General features: G+C 49.4%; 1 pseudogene; it reads right to left on the bottom strand.

The window, feature by feature from the left end:
- The window catches only part of LOC135522933 (TGF-beta receptor type-1-like), a 95,045-nt pseudogene that overhangs the window by 17,718 nt on the left and 64,186 nt on the right, over positions 1-13,141 (bottom strand).

Raw genomic sequence — 13,141 nt, 5'->3', positions numbered from 1 at the left:
CAACACACATACCTGTCAGAACATCTACTGGATAACTGAGTGACTATAGGGGGGGACCAACACACATACCTGTCAGAACATCTACTGGATAACTGAGGGACTATAGGGGGGGACCAACACACATACCTGTCAGAACATCTACTGGATAACTGAGTGACTAAGGGGGTGGCCAACACACATAACAGTCAGAACATCTACTGGATAACTGAGGGACTATAGGGGGGGGACAACACACATACCTGTCAGAAAATCTACTGGATAACTGAGTGACTATAGGGGGGGGGGACCAACACACATACCTGTCAGAACATCTACTGGATAACTGAATGACTATAGGGGGACCAACACACATACCTGTCAGAAAATCTACTGGATAACTGAGGGACTATAGGGGGGTGGGGGGGACCAACACACATACCTGTCAGAACATCTACTGGATAACTGAGGGACTACGGGGGGGGGACCAACACACATACCTGTCAGAACATCTACTGGATAACTGAGGGACTATAGGGGGGGGGGGACCAAATGGCACACATACCTGTCAGAACATCTACTGGATAACTGAGTGACTATAGGGGGGGGACCAACACACATACCTGTCAGAACATCTACTGGATAACTGAGGGACTATAGGGGGGGACCAACACACATACCTGTCAGAACATCTACTGGATAACTGAGGGACTATAGGGGGGGGACCAACACACATACCTGTCAGAACATCTACTGGATAACTGAGGGACTATAGGGGGGACAACACACATACCTGTCAAACATCTACTGGATAACTGAGTGACTATAGTTTGGACCAACACACATACCTGTCAGAACATCTACTGGATAACTGAGGGACTATAGGGGGGGGTGGTCAACACATACCTGTCAGAACATCTACTGGATAACTGAGGGACTATAGGGGGGGACCAACACACATACCTGTCAGAACATCTACTGGATAACTGAGGACTATCAGGGGGGGACCAACACCATACCTGTCAGAACATCTACTGGATAACTGAGTGACTATAGGGGGGCCAACACACATAACAGTCAGAACATCTACTGGATAACTGAGGGACTATAGGGGGGGGGACCAACACACATACCTGTCAGAACATCTACTGGATAACTGAGTGACTATAGGGGGGGGACGACAACACACATACCTGTCAGAACATCTACTGGATAACTGAGGGACTATAGGGGGGGACCAACACACATACCTGTCAGAACATCTACTGGATAACTGAGTGACTACAGGGGGGGGGACCAACACACATACCTGTCAGAACATATACTGGATAACTGAGGGACTAAAGGGGGACCAACACATACCTGTCAGAACATCTACTGGATAACTGAGGGACTATAGGGGGTGGGGGACCAACACACATACCTGTCAGAACATCTACTGGATAACTGAGTGACTACAGGGGGGGACCAACACACATACCTGTCAGAACATCTACTGGATAACTGAGCGACTATAGGGGGGACCAACACACATACCTGTCAGAACATCTACTGGATAACTGGGTGACTATAGGGGGGGACCAACACACATACCTGTCAGAACATCTACTGGATAACTGAGGGACTATAGGGGGGGGGGGACCAACACACATACCTGTCAGAACATCTACTGGATAACTGAGGGACTATAGGGGGGGGGGGACCAACACACATACCTGTCAGAACATCTACTGGATAACTGAGTGACTATAGGGGGGGACCAACACACATACCTGTCAGAACATCTACTGGATAACTGAGTGACTACAGGGGGGGGGACCAACACATACCTGTCAGAACACCTACTGGATAACTGAGGGACTATAGGGGGGGGGGGACCAACACACATACCTGTCAGAACACCTACTGGATAACTGAGTGACTATAGGGGGGGACCAACACACATACCTGTCAGAACATCTACTGGATAACTGAGTGACTACAGGGGGGGGGACCAACACACATACCTGTCAGAACATCTACTGGATAACTGAGTGACTATAGGGGGGACCAACACACATACCTGTCAGAACATCTACTGGATAACTGAGGGACTATAGGGGGAACAACACACATACCTGTCAGAACATCTACTGGATAACTGAGGGACTATAGGGGGGTGGGGGGACCAACACACATACCTGTCAGAACATCTACTGGATAACTGAGTGACTACAGGGGGGGGGGGGGGGGGACCAACACACATACCTGTCAGAACATCTACTGGATAACTGAGGGACTATAGGGGGTGGGGGACCAACACACATACCTGTCAGAACATCTACTGGATAACTGAGTGACTATAGGGGGGACCAACACACATACCTGTCAGAACATCTACTGGATAACTGAGGGACTATAGGGGGAACAACACACATACCTGTCAGAACATCTACTGGATAACTGAGGGACTATAGGGGGGGACCAACACACATACCTGTCAGAACATCTACTGGATAACTGAGGGACTATAGGGGGAACAACACACATACCTGTCAGAACATCTACTGGATAACTGAGGGACTATAGTGGGGGACCAACACACATACCTGTCAGAACATCTACTGGATAACTGAGGGACTATAGGGGGGGGACAAGGGGACCAACACACATACCTGTCAGAACATCTACTGGATAACTGAGTGACTATAGGGGGGGCCAACACACATAACAGTCAGAACATCTACTGGATAACTGAGGGACTATAGGGGGACCAACACACATACCTGTCAGAAAATCTACTGGATAACTGAGTGACTATAGGGGGGGGACCAACACACATACCTGTCAGAACATCTACTGGATAACTGAATGACTATAGGGGGGACCAACACACATACCTGTCAGAAAATCTACTGGATAACTGAGGGACTATAGGGGGGGTGGGGGACCAACACACATACCTGTCAGAACATCTACTGGATAACTGAGGGACTATAGGGGGACCAACACACATACCTGTCAGAACATCTACTGGATAACTGAGTGACTACAGGGGGGACAACACACATACCTGCCAGAACATCTACTGGATAACTGAGGGACTATAGGGGGGGGACCAACACACATACCTGTCAGAACACCTACTGGATAACTGAGGGACTATAGGGGGGACCAACCACATACCTGTCAGAACATCTACTGGATAACTGAGGGACTACAGGGGGGGGGGGGGGGGTCACACATACCTGTCAGAACATCTACTGGATAACTGAGGGACTATAGGGGGGGGGGGACCAACACACATACCTGTCAGAACATCTACTGGATAACTGAGGGACTACAGGGGGGGGGGGGACCAACACACATACCTGTCAGAACATCTACTGGATAACTGAGGGACTACAGGGGGGGACACCAACACACATACCTGTCAGAACATCTACTGGATAACTGAGGGACTATAGGGGGGTGGGGGACCAACACACATACCTGTCAGAACATCTACTGGATAACTGAGTGACTATAGGGGGGACCAACACACATACCTGTCAGAACATCTACTGGATAACTGAGGGACTATAGGGGGGGGACAACACACATACCTGTCAGAACATCTACTGGATAACTGAGGGACTATAGGGGGGGGACCAACACACATACCTGTCAGAACACCTACTGGATAACTGAGTGACTATAGGGGGGGGGGGGGACCAACACACATACCTGTCAGAACATCTACTGGATAACTGAGTGACTATAGGGGGGACCAACACACATACCTGTCAGAACATCTACTGGATAACTGAGTGACTACGGGGGGACCAACACACATACCTGTCAGAACATCTACTGGATAACTGAGGGACTATAGGGGGGACCAACACACATACCTGTCAGAACACCTACTGGATAACTGAGTGACTATAGGGGGGTGGGGGGGACCAACACACATACCTGTCAGAACATCTACTGGATAACTGAGTGACTATAGGGGGGGGACCAACACACATACCTGTCAGAACATCTACTGGATAACTGAGTGACTACAGGGGGGGGGACCAACACACATACCTGTCAGAACATCTACTGGATAACTGAGGGACTATAGGGGGGGGGGGGGGACCAACACACATACCTGTCAGAACATCTACTGGATAACTGAGGACTATAGGGGGGGACCAACACACATACCTGTCAGAACATCTACTGGATAACTGAGTGACTACAGGGGGGGACAACACACATACCTGTCAGAACATCTACTGGATAACTGAGGGACTATAGGGGGGGACCAACACACATACCTGTCAGAACATCTACTGGATAACTGAGTGACTACAGGGGGGACCAACACACATACCTGTCAGAACATCTACTGGATAACTGAGGGACTATAGGGGGGGGGTGGGGGACCAACACACATACCTGTCAGAACACCTACTGGATAACTGAGTGACTATAGGGGGGGGGGGGGGACCAACACACATACCTGTCAGAACACCTACTGGATAACTGAGTGACTATAGGGGGACACACACACTTACCTGCCAGAGAGCATCGACTGGCTATCTCCCAGAACACCAAGCCCATGGCGTAGATATCTGCCCTCTTAAACGACTCAAAATGCTTCATGTTTATCGAGTCGTCTAGCACCTCTGGTGCCATATACCTAGAGGGAGAGAGACCGTAATGTTGGTTAGATACTATAGTAGACAGACACACGGTCCCAGACACACACACACAGTCCCAGACACACACACACGGTCCCAGACACACACACACGGTCCCAGACACACACACACACACACACGTTTTACTATCCTTGTGGGGACCAAACAATTGATTCCAATTCAGTATCGTATTTGCCCTGAACCCTTAACCTAACCCCTAACCGTACCCCTAACCCCTAATTGTAACCACTAACCCTACCCCTAACCCCTAACCGTACCCCTAACCCCAAACCGTACCCCTAACCCCAAACCGTACCCCTAACCCCAAACCGTACCCCTAACCAGACCCCTAACCCCTAATTGTAACCCCTAACCACTAATTGTAACCCCTAACCACTAATTGTAACCCCTAACCCCCCTAACCCCTAACCCCTAACCCCTAATTGTAACCCCTAACCCCTAACCGTACCCCTAACCCCTAATTGTAACCCCTAACCCCTATTTGTAACCCCTAACCGTACCCCTAACCCCTAATTGTAACCCCTAACCCCTAATTGTAATCCCTAACCCCTAATTGTAACCCCTAACCCCTAATTGTAACCCCTAACCGTACCCCTAACCCCTAATTGTAACCCCTAACGGTACCCCTAACCCCTAATTGTAACCCCTAACCGTACCCCTAACCCCTAATTGTAACCCCTAACGGTACCCCTAACCCCTAATTGTAACCCCTAACGGTACCCCTAACCCCTAATTGTAACCCCTAACCGTACCCCTAACCCCTAATTGTAACCCCTAACCCCTAATTGTAACCCCTAACCGTACCCCTAACCCCTAATTGTAACCCCTAACCGTACCTCTAACCCCTAATTGTAACCCCTAACCGTAATTGTAACCCCTAATTGTAACCCCTAACCCCCTAACCCCTAATTGTAATCCCTAACCGTACCCCTAACCCCTAATTGTAACCACTAACCCTACCCCTAACCGTACCCCTAACCCCTAACCGTACCCCTAACCGTACCCCCAACCCAAAACCGTACCCCTAACCCCAAACCGTACCCCTAACCATTAATTGTAACCCCTAACCGTACCCCTAACCCGACCCCTAACCCCTAATTGTAACCCCTAACCACTAATTGTAACCCCTAACCACTAATTGTAACCCCTAACCGTACCCCTAACCCCTAACCGTACCCCTAACCCCTAATTGTAACCCCTAACCCCTAACCGTACCCCTAACCCCTAATTGTAACCCCTAACCCCTAATTGTAATCCCTAACCGTACCCCTAACCCCTAATTGTAACCCCTAACCGTACCCCTAACCCCTAATTGTAACCCCTAACCGTACCCGTAACCCCTAACCGTACCCCTAACCCCTAATTGTAACCCCTAACGGTACCCCTAACCCCTAATTGTAACCCCTAACGGTACCACTAACCCCTAATTGTAACCCCTAACGGTACCCCTAACCCCTAATTGTAACCCCTAACGGTACCCCTAACCCCTAATTGTAACCCCTAACCGTACCCCTAACCCCTAATTGTAACCCCTAACCCCTAATTGTAACCCCTAACCGTACCCCATAACCCCTAATTGTAACCCCGAACCGTACCCCTAACCCCTAATTGTAACCCCTAACCGTACCTCTAACCCCTAATTGTAACCCCTAACCCCTAACCCCCTAATTGTAGCCCCTAACCGTACCCCTAACCCCTAATTGTAACCCCTAACGGTACCCCTAACCCCTAATTGTAATCCCTAACCGTACCCCTAACCCCTAATTGTAACCCCTAACCCCTAACCGTACCCCTAACCCCTAATTGTAACCCCTAACCCCTAACCGTACCCCTAATCCATAATTGTAACCCCTAACCGTACCCCTAACCACTAATTGTAACCCCTAACCGTACCCCTAACCCCTAATTGTAACCCCTAACAGTACCCCTAACCCCTAATTGTAACCCCTAACTGTACCCCTAACCCCTAACCGTACCCCTAACCCCTAATTGTAACCCCTAACCCCTAATTGTAACCCCTAACCGTACCCCTAATTGTAACCCCTAACCGTACCCCTAATTGTAACCCCTAACCGTACCCCTAACCCCTAACCGTACCCCTAACCCCTAATTGTAACCCCTAACCGTACCCCCCTAATTGTAACCCCTAACCCCTAACCGTTAGCAGACCCTTAACCCCTAATTGTAACCCCTAACATCAGTGGAACCCTAACCCCTATTGTAACCCTAACCCATTGTAACCCCTAACCCCTGATTGTAACCCCTAACCCCTAATTGTAACCCCTAACCGTACCCCTGATTGTAACCCCTAACCGTACCCCTGATTGTAACCCCTAACCGTGGCCCTGATTGTAACCCCTAACCGTACCCCTGATTGTAACCCCTAACCGGAGTTTGTTCCAACCATTGATTGTAACCCCTAACCGCGAACAGTTTGAACTGGGCTGATTGTAACCCCTAACCGGTAGGGAGGCCTGATTGTAACCCCCAACCGAGGTGGATTGTAACCCCTAACCGCCCTTGATTGTAACCCCTAACCTGATCAGTAACCCCTAACCGTACAGCCTGATTGTAACCCCTAACCGTAAACCTGATTGTAACCTTAACCTCGTGGGGGTCTGGGGACCGGTAAAATATCCCCTTGTTTCACTATCCTTCTGGGGCCTCATTTATCAACAACGCATACAATTTGATACTAAATCCTGCCCGGATGTGGAGATTATAGGATTTATTGGTATTGATATTATTTATATTGGGATTTATCCAAATTGTCGCACGCAACATGGCCAACGTTTTTTAATACCATTGTTATAATTCCCATGCATCAAACACCTATCGATCAATAAGCCCATTCGCTTGCAATTACAATTGATCAACCTCCCAGAGGTTGTGCGCACGTACGGTTTGAGATTTGCGTGGACACATACGCACACTTTCCCGTCAAGTTCAACATTTATAAATACTGACGTTTGCAGGAAAACTGGCAAAGGGACCTTTGAAAAAAACGAAGCCCCTGTTTCCCACAAAGGGTAAAAACCATCAACGAACAAGTCACAAGCGGTCATTTCACAAGACCAATCCACAGCCTTCCACACTGAGGGAAAACATGTCTGAATTCCGTGAGCAGGTGTTGCACTTCGATGATAAACATCGCGAAACACCTTCCTTATTAAGATCTGGTGGTGATACACTTGTTGATTCCTTTTGAATTCATGTTTTATTTAACCTTAACTGACTTGCCCTAGTAGAAATTAAGAACAAATTATTATTTAAAATGACGGTCCTACCAAAAAGGCCTCCTGCGGGGACAGGGGCTGGGATTTAAAATCAAAATAAATTCATACAAATATAGGAGAACACACACACATCCCGATGAGAGAGACAACACTACATAAAGAGAGTCCTAAGACGACAACATAGCAAGGCAGCAACACATGGCAGCACAGCATTGAGGCGGCGGCACAGCATTGAGGAGGCGGCACAGCATTGAGGAGGCGGCACGGCATTGAGGCGGCGGCACGGCATCGGCATTGAGGCGGCGGCACGGCACGGCGAGGCGGCGGCACGGCATCGAGGCGGCGGCACGGCATTGAGGAGGCGGCGAGGCAGCGGCACGGCATCGAGGCGGCAGCACAGCATTGAGGCGAGGAGGCGGCACAGCATTGAGGCAGCAGCACAACACGGCAGCATCAGAAAACATGGTACAAACATTATTGGGCACAGACAACAGCACAAAGGGCAAGGAGGTAGAGGCAACAAGCAAATCAGCCACAACTGTCAGTAAGAGTGTCCATAATTGAGTCTTTGAATGAAGAGATGGAGATACAACTGTCCAGTTTGAGTGTTTTGTTGCAGCACGTTCCAGTCGCCAGCTGCAGCGAACTGAAAAGAGGAGCGACACAGGGATATGTGCTCTTTGGGGACCTTTAACAGAATGTGACTGGCAGAACCGGTGTTGTATGTGGAGGATGAGGGCTGCAATAGATATCTCAGATAGGGGGGAGTGAGGCCTAAGAGGGTTTTATAAATAAGCATCAACCAGTGGGTCTTGCGACAGGTATACAGAGATGACCAGTTTACAGGGGAGTATAGAGTGCAGTGATGTGTCCTATAATTCAGAATGCTCAAAGTAGTTAAAGAAGTTGATCAATATTTGCTGAACACTCCAAAGCATAAAAAATGCAACCGTTCCTCGGTTTTTAAACAACAATAAAACTGATTGATATCCTCAGCCTGGCGCAATTTCCCAACACAGTATCTCAGAGCGATATGAAACACTATCCCCCTGAACATTTGGAGATGAAGCCAGCTAATCTATCGCAGTTTGGAAGTTTCCCAGCCTTTAGGCACAGATTTAGGATCAGTTTCCCCTCCAGATCCCAACCTGCATCATTAGACTGACCTTAAACCAGTCTTCAGGGGCAACATCTCTAATCCTGTTAGTGGCCATTTTGTTCCGTAAGGGGGGAAATCCCAGATTCCTAGCGGGAGATGAGAGGGGGGTAATGTTTTGGGAAGGGGGCTCCTCTCTCCTCTGGAAAGTTGGAGCCACAGGAAGGAAAGGTGTTAGCTGCGCTGGGCCTAATCTTCCACAGTTCCAGAGGGGGGTAAATGTCTGAGACTTCCGCTTAATTAAGCCCCACAGATTCCAGTGGGCCAGCCAGGTAGACAGACATACAGTCAGTCAGCCTGGACCAAAACACTCAACTACCTGCCTAGCCCAGGGAGAAGGGGGAGAGACCAAAATGTACACTCAGTGAGCATAGCCAAAATGTACACTCAGTGAGCATAGCCTTGCTATTGAGACCAAAAGGTACACTCAAGTGAGCATAGCCTTGCTATTGAGACCAAAATGTAAACTCAGTGAGCATAGCCTTGCTATTGAGACCAAAATGTACACTCAGTGAGCATAGCCTTGCTATTGAGAGAGGCCGCCATAGCCTGTCATCTCGAGAGCCAGGTCTACCTATGTGCCCATGGCCTACAAAATGGAGGTGGAAACTAAACTACACTTCCTAACCTCCTGTCAAATGTACAACCACATTAGAGACACAAATTTTCCATAGACCAACACAGAATTTGAAAAGAAATCAAAAGATTGAAAAACTCCCATATCGGTTAGGGTAAATATCGCAGTGGGCCGTCACAGCAGCAAAGATGTGTGGCCCATTGCCATCAGAAAGGACATACAGTGGTGAACAAACAACAATGTAAATACAACCCATATTTATCTGTTTATTTTCCCTTTCATACTTCAACTACCTGTTACAACACTGTACATTGCCAATAATATAACATTTGAAATGTCGATATTCTTTTAAAAGGTTTGTATAATGAGTGTAATGTTTAATGTTGTTTACCCTGTTTATTTCCCTTTTGTTTACTGGTCTATTCCATTTGCTTTGGCAATGTAAACATATGTTTCCCATGCCAATTAAGCCCTTTGAATTGAATTGAGAGAGAGAGGAGAGGGAGAGCAAGAGAAGTAGGGGAGGGGGAGCGCAAGCGAGGAGGGAGGGAGGGAGGGGAGGAGGCAGGGAGGGAGGGAGGGAGGGAGGGAGGGAGGGAGGAGGGAGGGAGGGAGGAGGGAGCAAGAGGGAGGGAGGGAGGAGAGGAAGAGGGAGGGGAGGGAGAGCAAGAGAGGGAGGGAGGGAGGGAGGGAGGGAGGGAGCAGGGAGGGGGGAGGGAAGCAAGGGAGGGGGAGGGAGAGGAGGGAGGGAGGGAGGGGGAGGGAGGGAGGGGAGCAAGAGGGAGGAAGGGGAGTAGAGCAAGAGGGAGGGAGGGGAGGAGAGCAAGAGGGAGGGAGGGGAGGAGAGCAAGAGAGGGAGGGAGGGGAGGAGAGCAAGAGAGGGAGGGAGAGGAGGAGAGCAAGAGGGGGAGGGAGGGGAGGAGAGCAAGAGAGGGAGGGAGGGGAGGAGAGCAAGAGAGGGAGGGAGGGACAGAAAGCAAGAGAGGAAGGAGAGCAAGAGAGAGGGGAGGAGAGCAAGAGAGGGGAGGAGAGCAAGAGAGGGGAGGAGAGCAAGAGAGGGAAGAGAAAGAGGAGGGGAGGATGAGAGGGGGAGAAGAGAGTAGAGAGGAGGGGAGGATGAGATGTATAGGAAGGGAGGGAGGGTGAAGAGAGAGGGGGAGGGAGGGTGAAGAGAGAGGGGGAGGGAGGGTGAAGAGAGAGGGGGAGGGAGGGCAAGAGAGAGGGATGGGAAGGGGAGCAAGTGAGAAGGGGAGGAGTGCAAGAGAGGTAAGGAAGGGCAGTGGGGACATAAAGGCTGAGAAAACAAGTCACACATGGTTCCACCTCTAGGCTAATGGCTAGCAGGTTCCCAGATGCTTGTCGAGGGCACTTAGACAAGGGAGGCAGGATTCAATCTGCTACCATTTGAGCGTGTTATTTTACACGGTGCCGTGTCCTGGAGCCGACCACAACAAAGTGCAACAACAACGGATGTGAACTATGAATAATACCATGAGATATTAATGAGCTGGGCCTCAGTTCTATACCAGCAGAGCTGTGTTACACAACACATTGTGCTCCGTAGTCAGCAGAGTGTTGTAACACAGCTGCTCCGTGTGGCAGCCGTCCAGTCAATAACGGCAGCCGGAATAGAATCTACATCGTGGATTGGTGGGATGCTTGATACACACCGCAGAAGACTGAATCAAGACAGTGTTATTCAAGAAGAAAGCAAAATCAGCGATGCGGTTGTCAAGACAATTTTCTCCTCTTTCTATTGGAGTTGAGCTATAGAAGAGTCGACGCACGTCGCTAGTAACTGCCTGGCCTGAGCGAACGGCTGTGTGTGTGTGGCCATCATCCCCTCTGTGTTTTCCAACCACACAGGCTTGTCTTGTGGAAAAAGGGGGAAATGTCATCGATTCTGCTGCAGGGTTGGTATGAGCGCCGTGTTTCCATGGCATGACTCACGCCGTGTGTTCCTCCTCCCCTCCTCACCTACCTGCTACACCTCTCTGGAGAACCGGAGAAGATGACCGGTTTCACTGCACCTTCACCTTTTGCCTTTGATGGCGAGTGGCGGCTGTGAGAGCCAAGATGGCGGCTCCGTCACTACAAATGACGGCTCAAACGAGGCGGAATGACAGCCCCGTGGGGCTCCAGTTATCTTTGAGTTTCCCCTGCTCTGTGGTTGAGGGCTCGGCAGCACTCTAGAGCCAGAATGGACAACCAGTTTCAAGGCACCTCCAGCCATTACAATGAGCTGTGGGAGCCAGAATGGCATCTTCCATCACATCGTTACAGCAAATGGCAGGTGTGATCCCCACCTGTCACCTTCTGATTCCTGCTCAATGGTTGAGGTGGACTAGTTTGAAGTTGCCACTAACCACATCAAAGAGCCGGCATGGCGGCTCACTCTTTATCAAATTGCCATCCCAAATAACAGTCATGACAGAGCCCGAATGGGGGATCCAGTTACCTTTTGGTCCCCACTCTGTGGTTGGGGGCGATGTCGATGGTGTCGGTGGCAGAGTCGTGGCGCACGGCCAAGCCCAGGTCGGCAATGCAGCAAGTCCCGTTCTTCTTCACCAGGATGTTCTTAGATTTCAGATCCCTGTGGGCGATGGCCGGCTTCCCTGAAATTTATGACATATGGCGTTGAGGAAGAGAGAGCGAGCAAGAGAGAGAGAGAGCGAGAGCGAGAGAGAGCAAGCGAGAGAGAGAGCAAGCGAGAGAGAGAGCAAGCGAGAGAGAGAGCAAGCGAGAGAGAGAGCAAGCGAGAGAGAGAGCAAGCGAGAGAGAGAGCAAGCGAGAGAGAGAGAGAAGCGAGAGAGAGAGCAAGCGCGAGAGAGAGAGCGCGAGAGAGAGAGAGAGAGAGAGAGAAGAAAAAGGGGAGAGAAGAGGAAAAGCATTAGACGAGAGCTCACCGATTCAAAAGAACATGATTGTATTTGACATGTTGGAGAGGGAGGAGGGAGGAGCATCTCAGCAGTATACACTGATGTGAAAGAACTGGACAGCTAAAATACCGTTTTTAGCTTTAAATTACCCTGCGTCCTTCTTCAAATGAAAAGAAAATCTAGTCCATAATATGGTCCGGTAGATGTCATATACTAAACATTAGGAACGCCTTCCTAATATTGAGTTGAATCTCTCCCCCTTTCTGCAGTGGACCATTTTATTGAATATATAAAAAACATACAATCTAAGTGCAGTGAAGTCTCTCAACATCTACGTCCCATTCAGTCATCCAACTGATTCCCATCCAGAGCCCGACCCACAGACGCAACCAGGGTCAACACCCTGCTCAAAGGCACGTCGATCTCCCACAAGGTAGAGAAGGGAAAATAAAAAACAGGGACTTGAAACAGCTACCCATCAGCCACCAAGCATCAAGAGCTGCCACTCAACCATTCGAGAACCCTCCCCACACAATTCGCCATATACATCTTTCTACTATGATGTGATGTTTAACACACAATTTGAATCTAAATCGAATAGAATCCACAGAGGAAGATCAATTAAGATCAATTAAGAGTATTGG

The sequence above is a fragment of the Oncorhynchus masou genome, chromosome 30, assembly GCF_036934945.1.
Source record: "Oncorhynchus masou masou isolate Uvic2021 chromosome 30, UVic_Omas_1.1, whole genome shotgun sequence".
In the NCBI taxonomy this organism is placed as follows: Eukaryota; Metazoa; Chordata; class Actinopteri; order Salmoniformes; family Salmonidae; genus Oncorhynchus; species Oncorhynchus masou.
The sequence above is the reverse complement of the archived record's forward strand: the minus strand, read 5'-3'. Positions and strand labels throughout refer to the sequence as shown.